Consider the following 27,192-nt stretch of genomic DNA (forward strand, 5'->3'; position numbering starts at 1 on the left):
TAATGCAGTGATGGCCCCCACAGTTAGAGAGGTTGTGACGCAATAGGTAAGCTTAAAGGAAGAGTGAAAATTGAGCAAAGTATTTCTGGTGGACAAATCGGGGGAAAAAAAACATTAAAACTGTCTATGTCCTTTGGGTTAGCAATCTCACTTCCAAAAATGCATACCAAGTAAATAATTAGAAATGCTGGCTAATTGAACATAATAATAAAAAAAAAAAAAGAAATACATTTGATAAATTGTATTCAACGGTTTCAAAACAGTGCATTTTATATTAATGAAAAACAGAAAATATCCAAATGTCAAGCAATTAGAGATAGATTAAGTAAATTATGGTATGTCCATACCATAGAATTCTTTAAAGAATTCATTAGAATCATAATATATGAGAATACTACTTGACACAAGAAAAAAATCACAATTCACTGAATCTATAAATTTGTTTTCTGGGGAATTCTTTATGATACTGTGTCTCCCTCCATGCACTTGGTATAATCGCTCCTTTTCCTTAGGTCTTCTTCAATGACTCTTTAAATACATTTTGATTTTTTTTCTTACACATCTCCTTTAGATTTATTCCTTGATATTTATTTAGATATATTTTCCAAATGTTTTATGCCGGTGTAAAAAAATGCAATTTAATTTAGTATATTGATAAAATAGCCACAGTGGCTTTCTTTTTGTTAGTATCTTCCTGGTGTATCTTCTGCCCAATCTAAAAAGCAGACATGTCATCACACACCTTCTTTATATAAAAATTATAATAAAATTATAGCCACAAAAATAGGCTAAAAAGTCTTACCTCAAAGTGTTCATAGCACATGCCCCTGGGTAGTACCACCACAGGCCATCTGTTTTTTTATTTATTTACTCATTTTAGTGCTTATGATTTTTTTCTTTTTTTCAGTCTCCCACCCTGAATACATAATGTTTAATTTGAACAAGCATACCAGGCATTCATATTCAAAACTGTATAACATTTTTTTCTCCCTCAAGCACCTCTGAGCACCCCTCGGCATTCTAGAAACCAGTGAAGCATACAGACATGTTATATTTTGGAGATTCCAAACTCGGGCTCCATTTGCACATTAGAGGATCTGTTTCTAGAGGTTAGGAATTGTCTGCTCTTCTTTTGTAATTCCCCAGGTTCAGCTCGATGAGCATTGCTTCACTCAACCCCTGCTCCTGCAGCCTCTCCCCAAAACCACTCTCTGGCCGGGGTTCCATCTGTCCTCGGGACTGAGTCGGAGCCCCAGAGACAAGAGCATCTGTGTGTGGACAGCTCAGGGGAACGGTGCACACTGTGAAGTGAAGAGGGAGGTTCAGACCGGATGAAATCTGTCTTTGATAGCAGCGCATCTGTTACCTTTGTGTGAGGAAGAACAGTTGACACTCGCGTGGGTTTCTATCAAGAGTCAGGGATGCAGGGAAGGAATGCAAGGTGCACGCAAGGCAGGAATGAATGGAGGAGGTTTGTAAGTCAGGACCTTCAAACACACTCACAGCATAATCCCCCAGACACAGGGAATGGGTGAGATAATCAGGGGAGACGGAGGTCATAGGTAAGCTCTCCAGTCTCTCCATCAAAAACCGTGTCAGAGATGTGCTCTTCAAGCATGAAACACCAATGAGCCCACCTCAGAAGCCTAGGCTTTCCTTCTCCTGATCTGTTGGCTTCACTCCCTACTCTGTGGTCCTCTGGGTAGTAGCTGTCTCTGCAGAGAAGGTGTTTTAGTCAGCTTGGGCTGCCATAACAAAATGTCATTGACTGGGTGGCTTAAGCAATGGACATTTACTTATCACAGTTCTGGAGACTGAGAAGTTCAAGATCAAGGTTCCAGAAGATTCTGTTCTTGGTGAGGTCCGTCTTCCTCACTTACAGGTGGCACCTGCTCCCTGTGTCCTCACACGGCAAAGAGAGCAAGCTCTGATATCTCTCTTCTTTCAAGGGCACTCATCCTATCATGTGGGCGCTACCTTCACAACCTTTGGCCCCAAAAGGCCCCACCTCCTAATTCCATGTATGATTGCGGGAGGGGAAGGGTATAAACATCGACCTGGCTCCCACATACCCACCTGGGACTGGTGAGTGGTATTTCCTGCCTCCAGGAACCTCTGAGATACTGGGACAAGGTGCTAGATAAAACAGCTCCAAGCTCAAGTTCACACCTCACCCCTCAAAACAAGCATGAATGTCCTATTTAATGTCCCACCTCAAATTACACCCAGCACTTAGACTCAGACTTCTTCAACGATTAGATAATGAGACTCAGGGCCAACATAAAATTCCCCAAAACGTATATTAATAACACAAAAATGGTGTTAGCATGTTCTTAATTTGTACATTCTCTTTCATTATGAAATTCTGAAAATTAAATCTCTCTCCCTGTGTATATTAAAGTCTGAGGAAATTTAACTCGAAAGCTGTCCCTTTTTCTCCTTGGTCTGGTCAGAATGTCCTGCCTTGTGCAGAGCCCAGTCCCCTTCCCGCCGGCGGCCGCAGCGGCACTGACTTCTGCTGGGACCCAGGAAGGCCCCTCGCTCCCTCCCCCGCTGAATTCTTCTTTCCCACAAGTTAGGAGAGAAGATGGTCAAATCCCAAGGTCCGTGATAGCTGCCTGCAGTCCGTTCGAATCTAGAACCTGACACGTGACTAAAGTCCAGAGCGCAGTGTCGCTGGCTGAAGACACTCCGTGTTAGCTCGGGGAAAGAAGGCAGAGAACACGTGAGAAAAAAACGGAAGAAAACAAAAGAAAGGCTTTTGACTTGTCTGAATGCCAGGCAGTTTGCGCTTGTTGTCTGTGAACTTCAACTCGGCCGGGAGAAATCATTCATCAAGAGTTTAAGTGAGTTGTCGTGTGTTTTCCTTTCCTAGAAGCCCATGGCCTTTTGAAGCTGCCGTATGTTTCTGGGGTTTCTGACCTCTGTCATGGGCTTCTTCCCCCCCAGATTGCCTTTTCTCAGTGTTCAGGTCTCCAGGGCTTTGGTTGACCTTCACTACGTTCAATGTCGCTGAGGTCTGATTCCTGATTCCTCTCCCACCGCGGCCCCTGCACAAATCCCAGCAACCAGCTGCCTGGGAAGACCAGCTGCCCAGACAGGGACATCACACATCACAGCCACACCGTCAGCCCCTCTCTGGAGGGGTGTGCGTCATCGATCCCCCAAAAGCTACACTTGCAGAAGTATCCCAAGGGCACCATGTTGAGCACCCAGATGGCAGAGGATTTGGTGCCCGAGTCTCACGCTCCTCCCTTATGACCTACAGGCTCCAACCAACAAAACATAAACAGGCAGAACTAAGAAAAATGGTAGGGGGCAGGGTGCTGGGCAGGGCATCCTGACGGTAGAGGCAGAGGACACAGAAATTGCCCTGAACCAAGGGAGGCAGACCCCTGAGCGGAGGAAGTGGAGCCCAGAGGAAGGTCTGCACGGGAGAAGCCGTGTTGGAGCTCCCCCACCGTCAGGTAGAGCATGGCCGGGGGCTCGCTCCCTTCCCCATTCTGACAGGTCGTCCTCTTCCCCGGGCAAGGAAAGCGAGTGCTGGTTAGCAGAAGGGCTCCCACCATCCCGGGCTCCCTAAGCAGGAGTCCCCTGTTGGGAAAGCAGGGCGGACGCCGGCCGGGTGGTTGCAGTCCTGCTGATGCTCCAATACTGGCCGCAGGGGACTGCTTGTCGGAGTTACCCGCTCTACCTCATTTTCTGAAAGGATGCTTGGAATCACAGCCCACATCATTCTTGTGACACTGTTGTTTTTTTATAAACAGAACAATAATTTTATCCAATGCCCCTTCTAGCTTTCACAATCTAATTTCATGATTTTTCTTCTGAAATGACGAATTTTATCCTCCTGATGTAACGAATTGTGTCTATCAGCTTTCTATTATTGAATCAACCTTTTATTTTTAAAATAAACCATTGGTTGTGGTCGATTATTGTTTAATTATATAATCCCCCTTTCCTTCTGGATTCTGAAAGAGCCTTGAAACTTTTCTCCTGTATTGCTAGTTCAGTGCTCGGCTCGGGAATTTCTCTCCCTCTCGGCTTCGAGCGCTGCTTTTATTTCCACTAACCGCGCGGCAGATTCTTCTGCAGTCCTTCCTGACCTCCACGAACCCCGCGCCCCTGCTGCCTACCCCTCTCCTCCCACCTCTCCAGCCTGAGAGTTTCCAGAAGAGAATTCTCGGAGGTACGCTTTCCTCCACGTCTTCGGCACCGCTCCTTCCCTGGTATTTCAGCATTGTTAGAGGCCCCGAGTGACTGTGGCTGTTGGTCCTCCTGGCGCGCACATCCCTGGAAACTCGACATCTGCCCGGGACGGCGAGCTGGGGGTAGCTTCGCCCCAAGACTCATGCCTCGGGCGCGGGCGACCTTCTTCTGTGTAACAGCGCCATCTCGCACTGCTTAGAGGATCGAGTACGCTTGCTGAGTGCAACATCTTCTAACACAAGCGTCGTTTCTCTTTTCTCCTAGGCCATGAGTATTTATAAATAACTCAGGATAGTCTAGATCATTTTGTAACAAGCTCAGTCTCATTGGCCTAAATCGATGAAGGTCTGTTTCTCCCTCCCGGCCCACATTCACTGAAGGTCAGGTGGGGGCGGGGGTGGTAAGGAGGGTTTTCCTCGGCCTGGTCCTCAATCCAGGATGGACCCAGTGGAGCAGAGTCAATCTCACAGTGGACAGGGCCCTGCAGGGTCTCACCCTGGCCATCAAACATCCCAGCCCAGCAATAGCACACAAGACCTCTGCTTAGGATCCTGGTCTGGACATGCAGCCCCACCTCGTACCAGCAGGAGCAAGAGGGGAAAGATCGCCAAGAGCAGCACAACTGACTTCCAAAATTTCAAAGGTAAGCTGGAGACAGACAGTCAGATGTGGCTGGTCCCCTGCCATGTTAACCCGGAGTTCTAACGCATTCATTCTGAATCTGGAACACGTCCAAGGAGCAAAGCTTTGTTCATCTGGGATTTCACCGCTCTTTGCTCATTTCTTGCGTCCGGCACTTGGCAACACAAATCGTTCACAAATAAAGAGTCCCTGGTTTGCTCTCTCCCTGGCTGCCCGCTCCCAGTCTCCTTTGCCAGCCCATCTCCATGGGCCAGAGGTTGAGGGGGTCCAGTCCTGGTCTCCTTCCTGCCTGAATTCTCCGCCAGGTGCTGTCCCCAACTCTGCACCCACAATTTCCACATATGCACATGCAGCCCCAGCACATGTCTGAGCTCAGACCCACATCCACAGTACTTCCTCTAGAGCAGGATGTGGGTGAGCTGCGGGGCTCAGGCATCCTCCCTGACTCTGGTCCCCAGCTCTCTCTCCATTGCTTCTCTTGCACAATCCACTGCCCTGGAAATCTGCACAGTTTTCCTCCCCTCACTCCCCCTATAACACGTCCTCTGCCAAGGAGCTCCTGCACTGCCCACTCCCCCGTGTTCCGTGGCCACCCACCACACCCCCCCGAACAGCGGTGACGGCTGCCCCCATAGTCATCAGCAGCCAACCCAACCCATGCTGCACACAGAGGTCAGAGAATCCCTTAAAATGTCAATCTGATCATATCCCCACCCATCTGGATACCCCATGATTTCCAATGACCCTTGGACTAAAGTCTGGCATCACCACATGGCTCCCTGGCTCGGCTCACCACCCTGCCTACCCACGACCCCCTTCTCTCATGTACGCCAGCCCGAGCTTTACTTCCCAGACAGGACACAGCTCTGTGCTCGGCTCCATGCTTTCCTGCCGCCATCTTTAAATTCCTAACAAGTTCTGAACAGGGGCTCTCTCTTTGTATTTTACACTGAACCCCACAAATTATGTAGCTGCTCCTATTCCCAGAGAGGTCTCCTTACCCCTCAGGACTCTGCCCAAGTCAGTCTGTGTATAGTGTCTTTGCCTGTCTCCCCTCCCAACCAGCCTTCAAGTCTCAAAATAAATACCTCTTCCCCAAGAAACCCTCCCAATTCTGCAGGCTTCCAGAGCCTTCTCTGTGACCCTCACCTTCGTGGCCACTGGCCAGGCTCTGTCTATCCTGCTCACCTGTAAGTTCCCAAGAGCTTCCAGGGAATTTTTGTCTTCATGAACACAGTGTGGTCGGGTGACACACATGGGGGTCAGGGATAGACTCAGGGGAGAGCTGCCCTGGACTTGAATCCTGCCTCATCGACTTCCTGGCTGTGTGGCTCTGAGTAATTCCTTAGCTTCTCTGTGCTTTAGCTTTCTTTCTTTTTTTTTTTAAGATTTTATTTTTTTTATTTGAGAGACAGAGAGAGAGAGCACAAGCAGGGGGATTTTTTTTTTAGTACATCCCAAGCAATCTTTGGGATATATATCCTAAAATGCTGACATTGTTCATCTAAAAATTGAACTGGGCACCCTGCATTCTATCTGGCAACCCTACACCAGTCCTGCCCTCCTAGCTCTCCAAATCCCTATCCGCCTCCCCCTGACTCCCATCCTGATGGGTCAGATTTTGCTCACCTGAGCCCCTCCTAGGACAGCAGGAAGCACCACTGTCTCTTCTTGCTTCCTGTGGGGGCCTCTTCTTTGCCCTGACCATCCTCCCCTCATGCCAGGTGAGTCCCTCTGCTACCAGACCCACCAGAGGGGAGTGAGACCAGGTCTGGGCTCAGAGAGTGGGATGATGAAGACTGGGGTCTTGGCAGCCGCAGAGCCAGCTCATTTGCTTTGCCTGTCTCAGGCATCATTCATTACGTATTCAGTAAGGCATTTCCCAAATGGAAGCGTTCATCTGTCTCATTGTCCAAAGCACCATCCACTCTCCAAAGAAATGTCCCTTGACGGTCCTGGCTGCCCTGTGTCACAGCCCTCCAGGCACCAGAGGTAACCAGTCATGCCCACAGACTCACTGAGGCTCTGACCCCATCCTGCCAATTCTCCTTCTTTTTCTCAGTGATGATGGAACCTTCCAGACTTCCCCCTCGATGCACAGACGTTGTCCTCCTCTGTTTTCATTCATCCCAGATGGTCTCATCAATATTGCATGATTATAACAGACCCACGATCTTTGGATTCTGGGAAGTCACTACACTCCCTTCACTAATTTTGTAAAATGGGAGAATTTTTCTCAATACTAAGCAAAAAGGGACAGTTTTATTTTCAATAATAATGCTATTTCAGAATTTTTTAAAACATCCTTTTTCCTTGTGGATCTTTGACATTAGAGTTGCAAATTAACTTAACATTTTCTTAAATTGGAGATTCTCAGTGAATAACTACATCTGAATCCCAATCAAATTTTTCATGTCAACGAAGTGGTTCACATCAAAGTGGAAAAGGGCTTTTAGCTCCTCATAATGAATCTTGCTTGTTGCCTCCAAGTGCAATCACTGTGAGGCTACAGATAATTTAATTACCACGATTGGCGCCATCTGCTTGAACTCGTGTTTCCAGGCAAAGCAACAAAGGAAACCTGTGACTAGGAAGTGGGAGGGATGCAGGCCCAGGGGAATGGGACAGGGATGGAGACAGGGGATGGAAGAGCTCTCCTTTTTGACCTGTAAGTTTTTTTCATTCATTCACAGGATGGGGGCCTGCTCTGTGCCCCCCGGGGACAAAACAGTGAACAGGCACTGTGGTTTCCACCCTAGGACTGTAAGGTTCCCCCATGATTGCCCTGGGAGGTCATTCTGATTGCTTCCTATCACTCAGAAGGAAAGATACCCTGCAAACCAATCCAGCTTAGGTCGTTTGGGGTTGTTTCTGTGTTTTCTTTCTTTCTTTCTTTCTTTCTTTCTTTCTTTCTTTCTTTCTTTCTTTCTTTCTTTTTTAAAGTTCTACAAGTAATTAATACAGTTCTATTTTAATAAAACCGATTTTAACGATTTTAACAGAAAAAGTCCTGGTGTGAATTAACTCTTCCTCGTGGTAGACCCTACCATTTTTCTGACCCAGTTCTCTGCTGTACCAAGCACACTTGGGAAGGTGACAAAGTCTCTCTGCTCTAGAACATTGGGCAGAGATGGAAGAGAGGCAGCGGACAGGCTTGCTTCTGATCTATCATCAGTGAAGTCCCACCCGTAGTCTAGAAGCATCTGGCTCTCACTGGTAGCATCCATAGCCTGTGACACCTGCACATAGGGTCCACATGGTAGCCTTTCCCTTTGAAGGAAGACCTCACTGGTGAAGGACATCTTTGTTTTAGTCTTGACTGTATTTTCATCCAAATCATTGCAAAAGTTAGACCACCAGAGTCAGCTAAATATTTTATCTGTTTCATAAGTTCTAAGCCCTGTCTTTGACCTAGTCTGACCCACAGGACAACCCAAGCAGAAGCAGGATCTGGAACTGTCGCCACAGCCAGTCCAGCTCACAGAGCCCACTGGAAAGTAGATGGTGGCAGACTCTATAAATGGTTAATCCCACCCTGAGAAAACATGGCTGCATTGGGTGGACTCTCGCTGGTTTCGTCTGTGTGTAGGTTTATAGTTGCATACCTCCACAGTGACCCTGCTGGGTCATACCCCAAAGAGTTTCACAGAAATAAATGTCCTGCTCATGCCTGTTAGCCAAACGTCCGGATGTGCCCAGGTTCCTGTGGCTCTGAACTGAAGGGTAGTGTTGTTGGCCCAGAGGACCCTGTGAGACCTGTCTGTGCCCACCTACAGCCTCAGTGCTGGCTCGGGACCACCCACCCTCGCCCCTGGAAAAGCAAAGGCAAATCAATACCTACAGATGCTTAAACTGGCCCAGAATTCTAGGGTCGGGAGATATCACTGAAGATATTCACTTCAGATGCAGTGAATAACACGATGCACTCCATCCCAGCCTTTCCAGAGCATTAACCACATGGGCTCGAGCAGAGCTGGCTGTGCATGCGTTCGTGAACTTGTTGCACCCTCACGGCACTCTGAGAGTCCACCGTATGACCTCCGCATACGAGGAGGTCTTACAGAACTTACTCGAGGTCAGAAACCTAAGCAAGGGTGGAAGCTGTGCTCACTTTCAGATCTCTCTGACCCCAAAGACCCTGCTCTTAACAGAACCTGCCTCTTCATTTCCAAGATATGGATACAGATGGTTATTTGTGAACAATTAAAACCTCTTACCTCATGGAAAAATACAAGCTTTTGGCTCACAAAGGATGTCGTCTGCCAGAAAATCACATCATTCTTTTCTAAAGCGTTCCCATGTGATTCCTGGTGCATCCGGGGATCCTTGACATGAGAGCATTGGTAGCATGCCCAAGAAGCCATGCGACGTTGAAAATGATGTAAGGGGTGGGGCCATAGAACATCTGCCCCTGACCTAATGGGACAAAGGCATTGCATTTCCAAGGAAAGTGGTGAAGAAGCTTCAGATGGGGTTTGCTGCAAACACTACCAGCCCCTGAAGGAAGAAGCCCATGGTGGTGGCACCTTACTTCAAACTGTCCTATGCCCTGTGTCTACCAACTACCACCTTGGAGCAGGTATATGCAAAGGAGGGATTGTTAGTCACTCTTTCTCCTTGACAATCAGTCTGCATTTAGATGAATTATATAAGAACCTGCAAATAACTCAACTACTGAGGACTCTGCCCTACCCATCATAGTAGCGCAATAAATACTTTTTTAATAGAATTGAGCTCAGCCGAAGAACCTTGTGTGTGTTTCAGCCCCTACAGTGGAAGGTAAAGGCAAGGTGGAAGGACCAGTCCAAAATCCCCAGGCAGCCGATGGGGCAATGGGGAGAGACACAGCACATCGGCACGCCACGCGTGTTCAACAGCATCAGGCCACCTGCTGAATTGGCCTTGGGTCCACATCCCCGGTTTACCTGGGCCATCCCCACCTGGATGCTGCCAAGACCTTCCAAGGCACAGATGTCCTGGGTACAGTCTACCTGCGTCTCCAGTACCAAGTCAGTGGCTCCAACAGGCAGCCAAGGTCACAGGAGGACCCTGGTTCCCGTGACACCCGTCCCGGTGCCTTCACATCAGGGAGTCACTGGAATCACTTCCTTCCGTGGGCACCTGTGTTGGGACTTCAATTCTTTCTGGAACTCAGCAGACCTGCAAGGTGAAGGAGTCAATCTCCCCCCTTCACCTCCTGCGACAACCCTGAGGGTACCTCTGGCATTGGGGACCTGCAAAGACCATCCCAGCCCCCTTCTAACGGCCCCTCCCCCAGTGCTCACAGCTGGGAGCTCAGCGAGCAGGAGAATGTGGGTGCCAGGGGACATTAATGCTCAAGGCTGGTGCCCTAAGCTTCCTGTTAAATTTCCTCATGGGATGGTTAATCTTACATGTCAACTCGCCTACACCGCGGTGCCCAGATACTTGGGCAAACGTTACTTCGGGTTTATCTTTGGGGCTGTTTTTGAATGAGATTAACATTTAAATTGATGGATTTTGAGTCAAGCAGAATGTCCTCCATCAGGTAGGTGGGCCTCATCCAGTCATGTGGAGGCCTGAATAGAACAAAAGACTGACCTTTCCAGAGCAAGAGGGCACTCTGCAGCAGACCATCTTCGGACTCGATCTTCGCTGGGTCCCCAACCTGCTGATGTTGGACTCATCAGCTCCTATACTCACGTAAGCCAATTCCTAAATAAATAAATTTTAAAATATATATTTTGTATTATATATTAATTATACATTAACACATTATATATTATATATTTTATATAATATATTATATGTTATATATATTATAATATGTATAATATGTTGTTATTCTTATATATTATGTATTATGTATATAGAGAAATATATATACGTATATATTCACATCCTATTGGTTGTTTCTCTGGAGACCCCTGACTGACACGCTAATGAAGTGCACACATCTGGGGAGAGGAGCAGCTCTGTGCACAGAACAAAGAAGGGCAGGTGTTTGGGAATGTCTGGGAAGCCCCGGCATCTCCCAGTCTGTGCTCCCCAGGACGGAATTCCCAGTATGTAGCTGAAGCTGTGCCCCAAGACACAGGAAGGGAGGGAAATGCAGTTGTGTCCCAACCTTTAACCCTTTCTCCCCATAGGGCCCCTTGGGGCAGGTCTTGTGGGCATGTGCTAGGACTTCATCCACTGCACCATGTGCCACAGAAGGCGGGGCTTCTCCAGGACCCCCAGCTTCCAGGAGGGCAGGGGCCCTGGGCGCACCAGCTCCGCACAGCCTCAGCCTCCTGGCTGAGCCCTGGTGCCCAGCCTGGCCTCAGAAATGAGCAATTTCTCTAGCAAACATCTGCACAACCAACACATGGTCATTCTCTCCTAGTCCAGTCCCACCTTGCAACAGCATCTCTACGTCATGGGAATGTGAAAAACAGTGTCCAGCCCCATGGATGAGTCCCAGCTTCCTCTGAAGGGTGTCCCTCCAGCTCCTCACGCCAGGGCGAGGTACTGCTCAGCACAGGTGTGTCCTCCCCGGGATCCCACCCCAAGTCACCCCCAGCCCCTGGTCTCCTCAAGGGTCTCCCTGCTGTGTGTTTCCAAGGTGTGGAAACCTGACTTAGCCACATCTGTGACTCCAGACCCCACACCGTGCCAGAACCCTCAAAGGTACTGGGGGACATTGGCCAGTGGAACAGGCTCCATAACACCAGCTCCTGTTGTGGAACATTTAGTTTATGAAGCGCTTCACCTACGTTAGCTCATTGAAGGGAATGAGAACGCACCTGGTCCACCAGGTGCAGGACTCTTACGCGGGCTCTTTGTCAAATCCCTTACAGGTTCATGGGCTCCGAGGCCCAGGCACAGGGCACAGGAACTCGGTCTGCCCAGCACTCGGTCCCCGCCTGCACCGCTCCCCCAGGTGCACCAAGAGACCTGGGAGGGCCGAGACCCCCATATCGCCTCTGTGCCCCCACAGGGCCCCCATGACAGGTGCTGACTTTGACATTTCTGGGCTCCTTCCTTGGGATCCCACTTGCAATTCCCACTAAACATGGAGACAACCCTTGTCTTGTAGCCACAATGCTCTGCACTCTTGTTTTGTGCCTGGCACGTATCTTGTAAAACGATCCATCCTCTGCACTGCCCCATGGAGTGGGTGAACTTTCATTTATGGAAGCACTTATGGTGGTGAGGTCCGGGAGAAAATTAGAAATTAAACTCCATTGAAAATGTATCAGCAAAGCGGCTCTTAGGGAAGGGGTTCTGGGTCAACCAATAGTGACCATGCAGACATTTCACGGGGTGTCTAAGAATCTGCTCAGACTTTAAAGGATTTAACTCTGGCAGAAACTTAAGTTAGTTAGCTAGTTAACATTAGTTAGCTAGTTAGCTAACTAGTTAAGCCTGAAGGGTTAAAACACAGCAGCTACCCTGTGGTAGTTCTAAGCTTTTGAGCGCAGATCCGCTTTGGAGGTGAACTGTTCCTCAACAGTGAGAAGCCAGGAGCTCCAGGGAGCAGACATCACAGGAGCCGTGTTCCACGCTCCTTCTCAGACATGGAACCCAAGGTTGGTGGGCATCTGAGTGAGCGGGTCCCCACGGGTGCCTGCCTTCTCAGGGGGGCTGTCCCCCAGGGTCACCTGCACTTCAGCATCTTCTCACTGGGTGATGGACGCTATGGCCACGGGCACAGCCCGGAGATGCGGGGGTGCATCGTTGGCCCTGAGGCTTCCCTCGGCCACTTGTGAGGTGCCCCTGCCCCCTGTCCTACAGGCTGACAGTCCTGGGGGCTTCTCCGGGGGTCCTGGAGGAACCAGGGGCCCCCTACCCACGGTAGGGGCCTTGGAGATGCTCCTTGCTCTGGCCTGGCTCTCTCTCTCCCTCCCACCTGCTTCCCGGGATCATCCCCAGTAAACCCCCTGCTCCCAAGCCCTGACCCCTGAGCCCCCAAGCCCCATATGCATGCCCCCGCCCTGGGGCCATGTCTATTTGAGGTCTGAGAGTCTGCTTCTAATCCGATCAGACATCATCCCCGATGGTCCCCAGTGTATCTGCCAGGACAGCCCAGGGATGTGGGGATTAGTCTCTGGAACCCCCATGTCCCCGGCAATGGGGGGCTGCAGGAGCCCAGAGCTGAAGTCAGGGGCCCAGGTGCCCAGGTGCCCCGGGGTGAACAGAGGCTGCACGCCCCCTGCCGGCGCTTCCAGGCCCCACCGCCTCCCGCCGCACAGTGACAGGTCTGTTCTCAGTGGGTGAAGAAAGCACTTTTCACAGAGAAGATTGGAGAGTCTCAGACTGAATCAACCTGCCAGATGGGTTACTGATTGTGGCTCTAATACCCGCCTTATTTTCTCTTTCCCTTCCTCCGAGAAACCAGCCCTCACAGCCTGTGCCGGCATCAACCACCTGCTTGCTGACTTCGATCACGTCGCGCTGCCGGGGGCCTCTGCCCCCTGGCCGCCGTGCTCACAGGGCCCCGGGGCCAGAGGGGCCAGCCCGGCTCTGCCGGGAACCCCTGTGACTTCCAGGGAAGTGTCACCCGGCCCTCGGACGACAAACCTCAGCTCCTACCGAGTGCAAAGTGTCCCGCACACCCATGCGAGATTCGTGGGAGGGCAGCTAAATAGAAGCAGTGGTTTCTACGCGCCTGCTCTTCTTTGGTTAATTTATGATGACACTCTGAACAAAAGCCGTATTTTTATGGTATTGGAACCGATATATACAATGAAACCTACCGTTGTCTGATACGCACACCCATTAATTACCACGGGGGCTGATACCGCTCGGCGGGGTCGAGTCCCTGAGCCCATCATTGCAAAGCCACATTTTGTTCATTCCAGAAGATGAGTGCGAATCTCCTCAGTGCTCTCATGATATTCTTACCCGGGCTGCCCTCTGGGGAGGGTCCCCGCTAACGTCCCCAAGTCCCCTCACCGTTCCCACCTCCATTCTGAAGCCTGCAAGCCTCAGCCACACCTTCACCCAGAGTCTTAAGGCCTCAAGTTCATCCGTCATCAGTGAATGTGAACAACGTCCGTCCTCAACGGCCCGCAGTATGGAAGCACCTGTCACACCACTGTCCCCGAAACTCAGACGCACAATGCTCCGACCCCCGACACTCAGCACCCTCACTGTGCCCCCGACTCCCTCAGACACACACGTCTCTCTGCTCCCCGCTGCCCCCTCACTCACACACTGACACACTCGCTCTCAATCACACTCCCACACACTCACACCCCCCCACACACTCACTCTTAGCCACACACACTCACACACTTGCTCTCGGTCACACTCACACAATCCTACACACTCATAGTCACACATACTCTTACACACTCACACTGGCACACACTCACTCTCAGTTATACACACACACTTGCTCTCGGTCACACTCACACACTCCTACACACTCATAGTCACACACACTCCTACACACTCACACTGTCACACACTTGCTCTCAAGCACACTCACTCCTACACACACTCACACATTCCTACACACACTGTCACACTCTCACCATCACACACTTGTTCAAGCACATGCACACACTCCTACACACACTTTCACACACTCACTCTCAGTTATATACTCACACACTTGCTATCAGTCACATTCACACACTCTTACACACTCACAGTCACACAGTCACACCCTCACAGTATCACACACACATGCTCACTCTCAAGCACACTCATACACTCCTACACACACTGTCACACTCACTCTCAGTATCACACACACACGCTCACTCTCAAGCAAACTCACTCCTACACACTCATACTGTCACACACTCTTAATATCACACACACTCCTACAAACTCACACTGTCACACTCACCATCACACACTTGCTCAAGCACATGCACACACACTCCTACACACACTGTAACACACTCACTCTCAGTCACACACACTCACACACTTGCTGTCAGTCACACTCACATTCCTACACAGTCACACAATCACACACTCACTCTCAGTATCACACAAACACACGCTCACTCTCAAACACACTCCCACGCACACTCCTACACACTCACACTGTCACGCACTCACTCTCAGTCACACACACTCACACACTTGCTGTCAGTCACACTCACACTCCTACACAGTCACACAATCACTCACTCTCAGTATCACACAAACACACGCTCACTCTCAAGCACACTCCCACGCACACTCCTACACACTCACACTGTCACGCACTCACTCTCAGTATCACACACTCACACACTTGCTCTCAAGCACACTCACACTCACTCACACTCACACATCTGGAGCAGTAACTGCCTACGCTAGCCAAGCAGTCCCTGGGACACAGAAAGGCAGCAGGGCCTCCTGCAGGACATGCACCCGGCGGGCTCCACAGGCACATGGGGAGACACTGCGGTCCGGCTCCAGACCACCGCAGCAACGCAGATGTCCCAATAAAGGGAGTCAAAGGACTTTCCGGTGTCCCAGTGCATTGAAAAGTTGTGCTCGCACAATAGCGTTTACTGGCTATTATGTGTGCAATAGCATTACATCGAAGAAAACAATGCACAACCTTAATCTAAAAATACTTCATTGCTAGAGAAAATGCTAACCACCACCCAAGCTGTCAGTGATCACAGGTCAGAATAACAAATATAATAATTATGAAAAGTTTGAAATACTGTGAGAATTACCAGAATGTGACATGGAGACACGAAGTGAGCAAACACCTTTGAAGAAATGGTGCTGTTAGACTTGCCTGATGCAGGGTCGCCCCAAACCTCTGATCTGTAAAATACGGGGTGTCTATGAGGGGCAGTACAACGAGGTGTCCTGCTTGTGCTCACGGCCATGAGGAGCACCCCGCAGTGACGCTCACTAGCCACCTGGGCTACCCTTGAGCCCGGAACCTGCCACACAGGAGGCCCGCGTGTGCACGTGGCCTGGACACAGAGGCACCGGCCACTTGTGACAAGAGCACGCTCCCCGAGAGGAAGAAGACAGACATGAGAAGCCGTGACCTGGGGACGCCCACGTCTATCAGGAGGAGAGCTTAAGTGAGCCCACCAAGCAGGCTGTCTCGTCTTCAATCGCGGCTGTGAATCGCTCATCCCAAATGACATCACCACTGTGTCCTCTGACCACACTGATCCCACAGTGTCTTTTTTTTAAGATTTAATTATTTATTTGAGAGCAAGAGCGCGCATTATGGGGAGGCGCAGAGGGAGAGGGAGAATCTCAAGCAGACTGCCCGCTGAGCATGGAGGCCGATGCGGGACTCGATCTCATGACTCTGAGATCACGACCTGAGCTGAAACCAAGAGTCAGACACTTAACCAACTGAGCCACCCAGGTGCCGCACAATGTCTTAATACACTACTCTGGGTGGAAAAAATGTCAGCTGTTGCATTAAACAGATCATTTTTTCCACATGGTTATTGAAAACAACATACATGTGCATGCACACACACGTGCACACACGCACACACACGTGCACACACGCACACACACATGCACACGCGCACACACACGTGCACACACACACACACAACCCTGCTGTGCCTGACATGGGGAGGACTCAAGAAATATTAATTGGTTAACAGCACATGAAATCGCTGGGCTGATTCTAGAATGGAACCGTTAAAGCCATTTCCGCAGGGGGACGTTACTTCCTCCCCTTGCTTTTGCACGGCCTGGAGAGAGTAGCCGTCTGACTGCCGACACCACGTCCTTCAGAGTCAGTGCCTCGCATCTGTGGATTTCATAAAATCGATCACTCTCCTGCTGGGCCTCACTGCTCAATTAAACCCCCATCTCGTTCTGAAGTGTGGCAGCTCTTGGTGAAGGCAACACTGATGTTCAACAGCCTAACTGTTGGTTAGGGAAAGGGGCCTCAGAGCTCAAGGCAGGCAGTCCGGGCTTTCACCTCCCCCCACCCCCCGGCCCCGGGTCCTGTGCCAGCTGGAGGCCCTGTGGATCTCCATTCCATGAGGACGAAGGTCAGGGAGCTTTCCTTTCACGAGTCAAATCTTGACACTCTCTTGCCTCTTGATCCTAGAAAGTATCCGGCAGAGTGAGATGCAGGGTGCACCAAGGTCCCACGGGAGCAACAGAGAAGCGATGTTGCAAGAAGCATCTCTTAAATCCGCAGTTCTTGGGGGGCTGACGTGGAGGGAGGGCCCAGGAATCAGGGCAGGGGAATTTGAGAGAATATACTTAGGATGGTTTAACAGCTCACAGCCACACAATGCAAGTGCATAATATATAATCCTATTTCTCTCTACCTGAAAATACTCCGGTCTTCAAAGCTTCATTTCCTAAGCAATTACTGAATCTTACCAATTTCTAAGTGAATTTTTTCCCTTCCCACTCAATACCCACTGTCTTTGGACCTTCTACAGCACAGCATCAGGGCTGTCCTTCTCCCCAGAGACCGCCGAGTTCCAGGCTCCCCTGCTTCCATCCTCGCATCAGGGAGTGGGGCCTGGTCTGCCCCCCGGCTCTTACCTTGCTGGCAGCAGGGAGATGGGGCCCTGATAGCCACGGGCTGCATGCCCCTTCCCACCCGTCTGTACCCACGACCGCACCCCTCGGGGTCCCCTGTAGCTCGGCACCTCTCTGTGGGTCGTCATGTGTCGCCTGCCTGCCAGCCCTCGGGGCTCTGTGGGTCCCCACCCCTCCCGGCCATGCTACACTCCCGTAGTGACAGACACTCAGACGCTCCCCCGGGCCACCCTCGGGGCACGCTGGCCCCATGAAGCTGTGCCAGGTCCAGTGAGCATGTGGCCCCTCAGCCCCGCTTCTGAAGGAATTCCAGCCTGGCACCGGGCAGTGGACAGCCCGCAGCCCGGAAGGGTGGACGAGCCTGCGTTCCTGGTGCCCCGCCTCCCTCGAGGTCCTAATCACAGGACAGGTTTGGCCAGTGCACCAGGAGAGTAGCCAGGCTCTTCCCTCCTGGTTTCCTATCCCCTTCCAACGCGGAAACCTCATCGGGTTTGGTGGGAGGCAACTGGTTTCATATCCATGCTTTACTATTTTGGGGCTTGCCTTTTAAACCCAAATATCATCTTCTCTAGCCCTGGCAGTACTGGCCTTCACGACCATTGTCGGGGCTGTGTGTGCACGGGACGGCCACTCAGAAACACGGTGAACTCCTCCGTTCTCAGCTCTGCCCCCCACCCCCCCAACCCCCGGGGCAATCCCTGCCAGCAATGTGGCGGGGCAGTTCTGGGGACCGCCTCTCCCCCTGCCCTGGTCACCTCCCTAATGAGGCTGAGCGCTGCCTTCTAGCAGAGGTCCTCTTGGCTGGCAGTTAAGTGGTGAAGGGGATGTGGGTTAGGGACAGAGACAGGACTGTATTCTTAGCCCCACTGGTCACCCAGGGCACACGGTGACAGGGAGAGGTTTTGCAGGGTTTCATGTGAACATGGATCATGCTTGAACCTATGGAGATGGATGCTGGAGCCATCTCTCCAGACTTTGGAGGGTGACATCCTAATGTCACCTACTGATGCCAGAAATGCTCTCAGGGGAGGGCCATTATTCCAATCCCCCAATTCACCACAATTTTGTGCCTTTAGATCATCTGTGATGCAGGCAAATCTGTCACCCTCTGAGCTCCCAGCCCCTGTGAGTGTACCAGGTCACGAGGCTCCTCCTGTCACCGTGGACCGAGGCTGGCGGGCCACATAGGGGGCGCTCAGTGAGGCCCCCAGCGCCCAGAGACCTGGTTACCTGCAGGAAGGGAGTCTTTGGCGCACAAACTGCATGGTAATAAGAGTTTGGGCCAAATTGCCTTCTGGAAGATAAACTCCCGTCTGGATTAAATGTCTTTGGTCTGGTGATGTGGATCGCTGCAGGAAATGTCCTCCTGGCTCGGCTGTGGTGGAGCAGAGGCGTCTTGCCTTGTCCAGAGTCCCGAGGATGCAGGGCCCGGATGTGGGATCCGACCACGGTGACCAGCGCCGTGTCCTGCCCTTGCTTGCGGGACATGCACGTCATCATCCTGCTGAGGCTGTTTGGCTCGGCTGGGCCCAATTTCTCTCTCCCCAGAGGACAACACTCTCAGGAAAACACGAATTGAGCTCATTTCGTTTCGAGACTGGTGAGGCCTCCCTTGCTATGCGCAGAGACGACCCGAGGGTGCGGAGCCAGGAGTGGGGAACGTGGGCCTGCGTGAGTCCCGTGCTCCAGGGGGAAGCCGAGAGCTGCTCTTTATCCTCCTCTCATTTCGCCCCTGGGTCAGTCAGGTCCCTGCAGATGGAACCCTCCAACCTGCCACGGGAGTGGGTCCAACGGGGGCTGTGACAAGGGAACAGGGAGGTGCGCTGGGGCTGGCGCTGCCCCCACCCCAGCTCACCTCTAACTCCTGCAAGCTCCTCCAGCAAGACGTGCAAACACACAGAGAGCTGAGAGCCTGCTGGGCAGGCGAAGACACACATGTGATCGGTAACAAGGGAGCACCCCGGCCGGGAGAGAAAACAAGGAAATTAGCCTGCTGCCGCCCTCTGAGCCGGGCTGGGACATGCGGTGTGAAAGACGTCATTGACAGGGACCACGGGCAGTGCAGAAGGAGACATCCTATTCCCCAGGATCCACTGGGGCTCCCGCACCCCACCTGCAGTCCCTAGTGAGGACAGCCCAGGGGGCAGAATGCGGATGTCCCACTGATGCAGAGGACCCACCAGGATAAAGGAGAGTGCGGACCTTGACGAGATTCCAGAGCCAACAGGGGGACACCGCCATGGTCTCTGCACCAACCCCAGGAGCAGGACTGGTCCCTGGGCAGCTGAAACTTGTCCCTTTCTCGAGGTCTGGCCCTAGGAGGACTTTGACAAGTGTGTCCTGGACGAGTGAACAAGGACAACGGGAAGGACTCCTGGCCGCCTCCCGCGCCGACTGACCTGCGGGGAGATTCAGATGACCAGCTCCCCGGGGATTTTTTGCTTCATATTCTTTAATCAGTTTTATTGAAGCATGATTTACATACAGCTAAAGTCACCAATTTTAAGTGTACAATTCAGTGAGTTTTGACAAGTGCACAGTTTGTTTTTTTTTTAACGACCGCCATCATCCCGATACAGAACGAGCCCTTCCCCACAAATACCTTCCTCTTCTTTGCACTCACACTGGTCCTCTAACCCTCCTCCAACCACTGCTTTCTATCACTGCAGTCTTGGCTCTTCCCACATTTTATGGATCTGTCCTAATCTGGTATGGAGTCTTCGTGTCTGGCTCGTGGGTTCACCCAGCACACAATGCATTCCTGAGGCTCACCCGTGTCGGGTGCCCATCAGCAGCTGTTCCTTTTACTGCTGGAGTATCTGCCCCGGAGGAATACTCCATGGTGTGTCTCTTCTCCCGCAGGTGGACACACTTGGTTTCTATCCAGGTGGAGCTATTACAAAAATTTCCTCTATGAACATTTGTGTATAAGTCTTTGCACGGAAAGGGATTTTCATTGATCTTGAGCAAATACTGAGAAGTGGGATGGCTGGGACATATGCTAAGTGTGTATTTAACTTTATTAAAAAAAAAAACTACTAAACTCTTTTCTGAAGTTCTGTATCGTATTACATTCCCGGCCACAATGCAAGTCACGCTTCCTTCGCATCCGGTCAGCACGTGATACTGTCAGTCTTTGTCACTGCAACCATCCTAAAGAGTATGAAAAGGTATCTCATTGTGGTTTAATCTTCCTTTCCCTGAATAAATATTAATGTTAGCATTTTTTCCTGTGCTTGGTGTCCATTTGTGTGTCTTCTTTGCTAAAGTGTATGTTCTAATGTTTGCCCTTCATGTATGAGGTTTTTTGTCTTGCTACTGAGTTGCAAGATTTCTTTATATATTGTACATACACCTTTATCAGATGTGTTTTGCAAATATTTTCTTCATGTATGTGGCTCACCATTTTATTTTCTCACGATATCTTTTGAAAAGCATTTTTTAAAACTTTTTATGAGGTCAAATTTATGTATTTTTTATTCTCTTATCATTTGTCCTTTCTGTGTCCTAAGAAATAAAGCTTTGTCTACTCTCAAGGTCACAAAAAATTATCATCCAAGCTTTCTTAAGAACTTTTATGTATTTAGTGTTCACAGGGAGGCCTGTTACACACACACACACACACACACATTCTAGCACATTGGCTGAGAAGCCCATCCTTTCCTGCTTTTCACTACCTTGGCAAATTTGCTGAAAATCAACTAAGCGTATACATATGAGTATCTGTGTGCAACCACACACACGTCTCGTCCCTTTGACGTTTGGGTCTGTCCATATGCCACCACCACACTGGACCTCTGTAGCTTTATGCAGTAAACTTGAAATCGGGTAGTATGATTCCTCTTTGTTTTACTTTGTCCTAAAGTTTTAGGAAGTCCTCCGATTTTCCACATAAATTGTAGGAAATGAAACCTACAGGGATTTTAACTGAGCTTGTGTGAATCTATAGATCAATTTGAGAGAGACTGACATCTTAACAACGTTGAACTTTCTGTGATATGAACGTGGTATCGATTCTCCATTTATGTAGGACTTCTGTGATTTCCATCAGGAGTATTTTGTTGCTTTCAGCCACAAACCATGCATGTATGTTCTTCAATCCATTCTTAAGTATTTCATGTTTTGGGGGTACATGGGTGGGTATGTGGGTGTTTAATGTAAACATCATTTTTACTCACTTTACTTCATTTTTTTGTATTCTCTAGAAAATAGTATCCCTAAAGTTTAATTTATAATTGTTTATTTGTAAAATATAAAAATACAATTAATTTTTTATATGTGGATCTAGTATCCTGTGACCTTGTTAAATTCACTCATTAATTTTAGTAGATTTTTTTGTAGATGCATTAAGATTTATTTTTAAAAGTCATGTATTCTGTGAATGAAGAGAGTTTTAGTCCTTGGTCTCCAATGTAAATGAATTTCTTATTTTATTTCATTCTCTTTCCTCATTACACTAGCAATTTGGGGGCAGGGGGTGGAATCAGTCTTTTACCATGAAGGATGATACTGGCTGTAGCTTTTTTTAGACACTGTTAATTGGGTCAAAGACGGTCCCTTCTATTTCTAGGTTTCTAGGAATATTTATCACGCATGGATGTTGTTTTGCCAAATGTGTTTTCTGCATCTTTTAAGATGATCATATGGTTTTCATTTTTCCTCTGTAATTACGGTGAATTACCTTGATTAATTTTTCAATGCTAAACCATCCTTAAATTCATGGAATAAAATTCACTTGATCAGGCTGAAATATCTTTTGATATAAGGCAGGCTTCAACTTGCTATTTTTTTGTAGAGGATTTTTGCGTATATGTTCATGAGGAAGATTGCTTTGTAGTCTTACCTTCTTATGAGAAAGTATGACTGGGGCGCCTGGGTGGCTCAGTCGTTAAGCGTCTGCCTTCAGCTCAGGTCATGATCCCAGGGTCCTGGGATCGAGCCCCACATCGGGCTCCCTGCTCGGCGGAAAGCCTGCTCCTCCCTCTCCCACTCCCCCTGCTTGTGTTCCCTCTCTCGCTGTGTCTCTCTCTGTCAAATAAATAAAATCTTTAAAAAAAAAAAAAAAAAGAGAAAGTATGACTTATAAGAAAGTAAAGATACAAAGCAATCTTCCTCGTGAATATATATTATTCTGATTTTGGTATTAGAGTAACATCAGCCTCATAAATTGAGTTGGATATATTTCTTCCTGTGATTTTTTATTTCTTCTGTGATTTCTTTCTCGATACCCCACACACACACACACACACAAAGAGGATGTTGTGCAATTTCTAAAAATGTTGGGATCTTCCCAGATGTACTTCAGTTATTGATTACTTGTACAATTTGCTTGTGTTAGAAACCATACTACGTACTTTGCAATCCTCTAAAATTTATTGAGAATTTTGTGGCTCAGATATGGTTATTCTTCAGTAGAGTTGGCACCAATGTTACTGGCTCAAGAGAGTCAACTGTGCAACCCTCTTCCCAACACAGCTTAAGCGACATCATGTTGGTAGCTCAAAATTAGCCACAGTGGGAATATAACACCACGGAAACTGGCCGACCCTAGCAGGTCTTCAGAGAGCCAGTCATTAAACAGTTACCCTCACACCACGATTTATCTTCTTCAACAGTCCATGGGCCTTCACTAGCTCTGTGTTTATCTGCACAAACATGAAAATGAACATGAGCCCTCTGTATCTCTCTCATTCAATACCACAGGGTTCATTGGATGTAGCCTTTCCTTCTACTTACTTGTATTTTCCTTTCTCACATTGAGAAACTTGGCTTCTTTTATCTACAGTTTGTTTGCTCGTTTGTTCAACCCTAGCATACATGTGAACTGGCTCAGACTTGCTAAACCAGACCCATATAAGAAACGAATGCGCCCACCAGAGTACAGTGCTCACATAGAGTTCTTTCCATCTTGACGCTTACAGCATCCGGTGCAAACACCAAAGTTACGGAGGTGAGTTCCTGCTCTCCCCACCACCCTCAGCGTGGACATCGGACACGTTCATAGAGTGGTCAGACACATCTGCCACAGTCCGTATTCCATCCTGGGGTCCCCAGTGTCTAGGTCAGTCATCTAACTAACTTCGCATAAGGTTCAGTGTGGCTTGTGGTGCACTTTCTTTGGGTTTTAAAATACACCCAGGATTGTTACCATTTCTGCTGTTCTTCATTCTTTTTGAAAGATCCAATTTTCTACCCAGTGGCATTTCCTTTCAGACTGAATAACTTAGGTCAGCATTTCTTACAGCAAAAGGTCTCCTGGCAGCAAATTCTTTTAGTTTCCTTTGTCGAAAAAATGTCTTTATTTTACCTTAATTTTGAAAAATGTTTTCACCAAATGGTGTTTGAAGAACAGAACACTGAATAGAGTTTATTTTTTGCTTTCAGCACTTTATACACATTGCTCTGTTTCCTTGTCCCACATTATTTGTGATGAGAAGCCACCCGTTAATTACATCATGCCTCCTCTGTAACATGCAATTTTTCTCTCCTTGCTTGCAGGATTTGCTCTTTATCCCTGGTTTCAACACTTTGATAATGATGTGCTTCAGCACTTGCTTCTGTGTTTTTTCTTCTTGGTATTCATTTAGAATCTCTCTGTTTTACATCAGATGTAGAATATTTGGACATTACATCTTCAATGAATTTTTTAATATTTGCATCTCATTCTCTCTGTTCTCTCCTTCTGGCAATCCAATTATATGTATGGGGAAACTTTTCCCTTAATCTAACAAGGCATGCAGGCTTTATTCTTTAAAAAGACAGAAAACTGTTTGCTCTGCCCTTGAATAATTTCTGTCGATGTCTTCAAGCTCACTTGCTCCATCTTGTCTCGTCCATTGGGCTGTTATACTCATCTCCTGAATATTTCTTTTAACTACAGACTTTCTAGTTCTCTGCAGAGCTTTTCTTTAATTAAACAAAATTATACTTTAAGAAAAAAAAATTGGGGGGACGCCTGGGTGGCTCAGTCGTTAAACGGCTGCCTTTGGTTCAGGTCATGATCCCAGGGTCCTAGGATTGAGCCCCACATCGGGCTCCCTGCTCAGCGGGAAGCCTGCTTCTCCCTCTCGCACTTCTCTGCTTGTGTTCCCTCTCTCATTGTCTCCCTCTCTGTCAAATAAATAAATAAAATCTTAAAAAAAAAAAAGAAAAAAATTTTAAATAATTATGAAAGAGGCCCCAGTTTTGGGAGGAACACACTTTTGTGGGTTCTACCTCCAGGAGCCCTAGCTACCGGATTCTCACCATGAAGATGGGAGAAAAAGCCCCTCCCTGCCTCCCACAGTGGGTAGGGAAAGCTGTCCACTTTGAAGTATGCCCAGGACATTCTGTTCTCCTTAAGAGGCTTGCACTTAGGGAAAACTGCTTTAGCTGAGCCTAACCTAATTCCTTCAAAGCCTAACCAACCTGGGGAAAAGAAAATATCCACCTCAGGGCTAGGCCTTAATCACAGGACTACAGAACACCTTCCTCCCCCAGCCTCATCATCACATTGACAGCCCTACTCTGTAACACAGGGGTTATAGGTAAAGGAACTGAAAGCCCTAGACCCTGCTTTAAAAATCTCCAGGGAAACCCAATGAGAGCAGAGAAATCAAGAACAGGGACACTAGAGGAAATATGGCCTCTGAAACCACAGCCATAGCAAACAGTGAACTCACTCTGACTCCTAGCCAGGTAAACACAAACCAGACACTACCTCAATTCCCTTTACCCACAACATCGTGCCTGGCTTTCCAAAAACACTACAGGCTTACCACGAGGCAAAATACACAGACCGAAGAGACAAACCAAACATCAGAAGCAGACTTGGGTGTGGCAGAGATTTAGGAGATTATCAGAAACTTAAAAATGTGCTGAGAGCTCTAATGAAAAGTGGACAGCATGCAGGAACAGAGAGGTGATGTAACCGAAGTCATAAGCTGTAAGAAAGAGTCAAAAGGAAATGCTGAAAATAAAAAACAATGTAATAGAAATGAAGAATGCCTCTGATGGGCTCATCAGACTGGACATGGCCAGGGAAAGAATCAGTAAGTTTGAAGATCCATCAATAGAAACTTCTAAAACTAAAAGAGAGAAAAAAGAATGGAAAAGATTAAACAGAACATCCAAGAACTGTGAGATAATCACAAAAGGGTAATATTTTTGTAACGGGGACACCTGAATACAAAGAAAGAGAGAAAGAAAAGGACACATAATTGAGGGATGATGGCCGAGAATTTTCCAAAATCAATGACAGATACCAAACCATAGATTTGAGAATCCCAGAGAACACCAGCCATATGATAAGTACCCCAAATCAACAGAAACTCAGATCTACACAAAGAAAGGAAGAGTGTTACATAAGTAACAAATGAAGGTAAAATTAAAATGTGTTTTACTTTACTTTATTTAGGACACTTGTGATATGGTCTTGACATCTTGTCCTTGCCAGATTCTAGTTAAATTATTTTGTTTTCCTGTTTCTTGAGAACATATTCCATTTTCTTGTTTTTTTCATATATCTTGTAATTTTGGATTGCATTTTGGAAATCATGCACGTGAAGACATTGAGATCCTGGAACCATGCTTTCTTTTTCTCAGCAGGTCATTACCTTGGCTAGGTTTGAACTGCAAACTCTCTCCCAGGAGGCAGCTCTGCTCAAGCATGTTGCCTTTAGCTGAGCTACACTGAGTCTGTTCTGCACTTGTGTGCCTCCAGGCTCAATCAGAGATGTCAGTAGACAGAGTTGGGGGTCCCTCCCCTGGTTCTTCCCTGTGACAATCCCCCTATCCCTGGGGTGTTTGTAATTTCTCAGACTGACCTTTCTGGTTCCCAGGGCCAGCAAGATCATAGGTATTCCGGGGGACACTACTGCCTTGCACCTGCGTGCTGGCTGCACTGAGCAGAGGCTAAGCCTCAGTGACAGAGACCTGCTCATATGATCCCACGTGTCTACTACTGGAGCAGGCGGCCCTCCCCTCTAGACTCTATTAACTTCTGTCCACTTCCCAGCACATTCAGACATAACCTTCTTTGTGTCGTGTCCTGGATTATAGTTGTTCTCTGAAGGGGAATGCTGTCTGCTAGGTTCTTATTCCACCATGCTGAGGAGCAGAAGCCCAGCTTCATTTTTGAAAGATGTCTTCGTTGGGTATAAAATCCCCAGTTGAGTCAATTTCTCTTTCAGTATTTAGGGGTATCACTCCATTTTCTCCTGGCTTGCAGTGATTCTGATCCAAAGCGTATTACCATTCTTGTCTTTGTACGTCTTACATAATTATGTAGTATGTACCTGCATTTCTCTTACATAAACTGCTTTTAATATTTCTTCTTTTCAGCAGCTTGTGACCTGGTGTGGTTTTATGTTTCTCCTGCTAGAGACTTGATGAGCTCCCTGAATCTGTGAGTTTATAGTTTTCATCACATTTCAAAATTTTTTCAGCTATTATGTCTTCAAATAATTTTTATTCACCCCTTTCTCTCTATTCTCCATGGATAGGGTTCAAATTATAATTATTTTAGGCCACTTGATATTCTCTCACATGTTCTGATGCTCTCTTTATTTTTCTCTCTTCTCTCTGTGCTTCATTTTGTTTAGTTTCTATGGCTACATCTTCATGCTCACTAATGCTTGTGCATGTGTGTGTGCGCGTGCTGTTTTAATGCCCTTATCGGCTAATTCCATAATCTCTGTCATTTCTGAGAATGTTTCTATCATAGAGTTTTCTCCCAGTTATGGGTTTCATTTTCATGCTTATTTGCATAATTGGTCTTTTGGTTGGATGCCAGGCATTGTGAATTTTAATGTCATTGGGTGCTGTGTTGCTTTAAGGAGTGTTGGATTTTGGTCTAGCACACAGTACTATTACTTGAAATCAGAGTGATTATTTTTAAGTATA

The 27,192-nt window shown here is 48.2% G+C and overlaps 1 long non-coding RNA gene across 4 annotated transcripts in view; it reads right to left on the reverse strand.

Annotated features, from left to right (window-relative positions):
* The window catches only part of LOC144382524 (uncharacterized), a 143,241-nt gene that overhangs the window by 49,381 nt on the left and 66,668 nt on the right, over positions 1 to 27,192 (reverse strand). The window contains exon 6 of one of the 4 annotated variants that reach the window (XR_013449546.1): positions 10,432 to 10,545. The exons of 2 other annotated variants lie outside the window; for them this stretch is intronic. This is a non-coding gene — a long non-coding RNA (uncharacterized LOC144382524). Of the gene's footprint in view, positions 1 to 10,431; positions 10,546 to 19,760; positions 20,464 to 27,192 lie in introns of those variants that run through there. One more of the 4 variants, XR_013449547.1, reaches the window with a different exon arrangement.

Source organism: Halichoerus grypus, chromosome 7, assembly GCF_964656455.1.
Source record: "Halichoerus grypus chromosome 7, mHalGry1.hap1.1, whole genome shotgun sequence".
NCBI classification, from domain to species: domain Eukaryota; kingdom Metazoa; phylum Chordata; class Mammalia; order Carnivora; family Phocidae; genus Halichoerus; species Halichoerus grypus.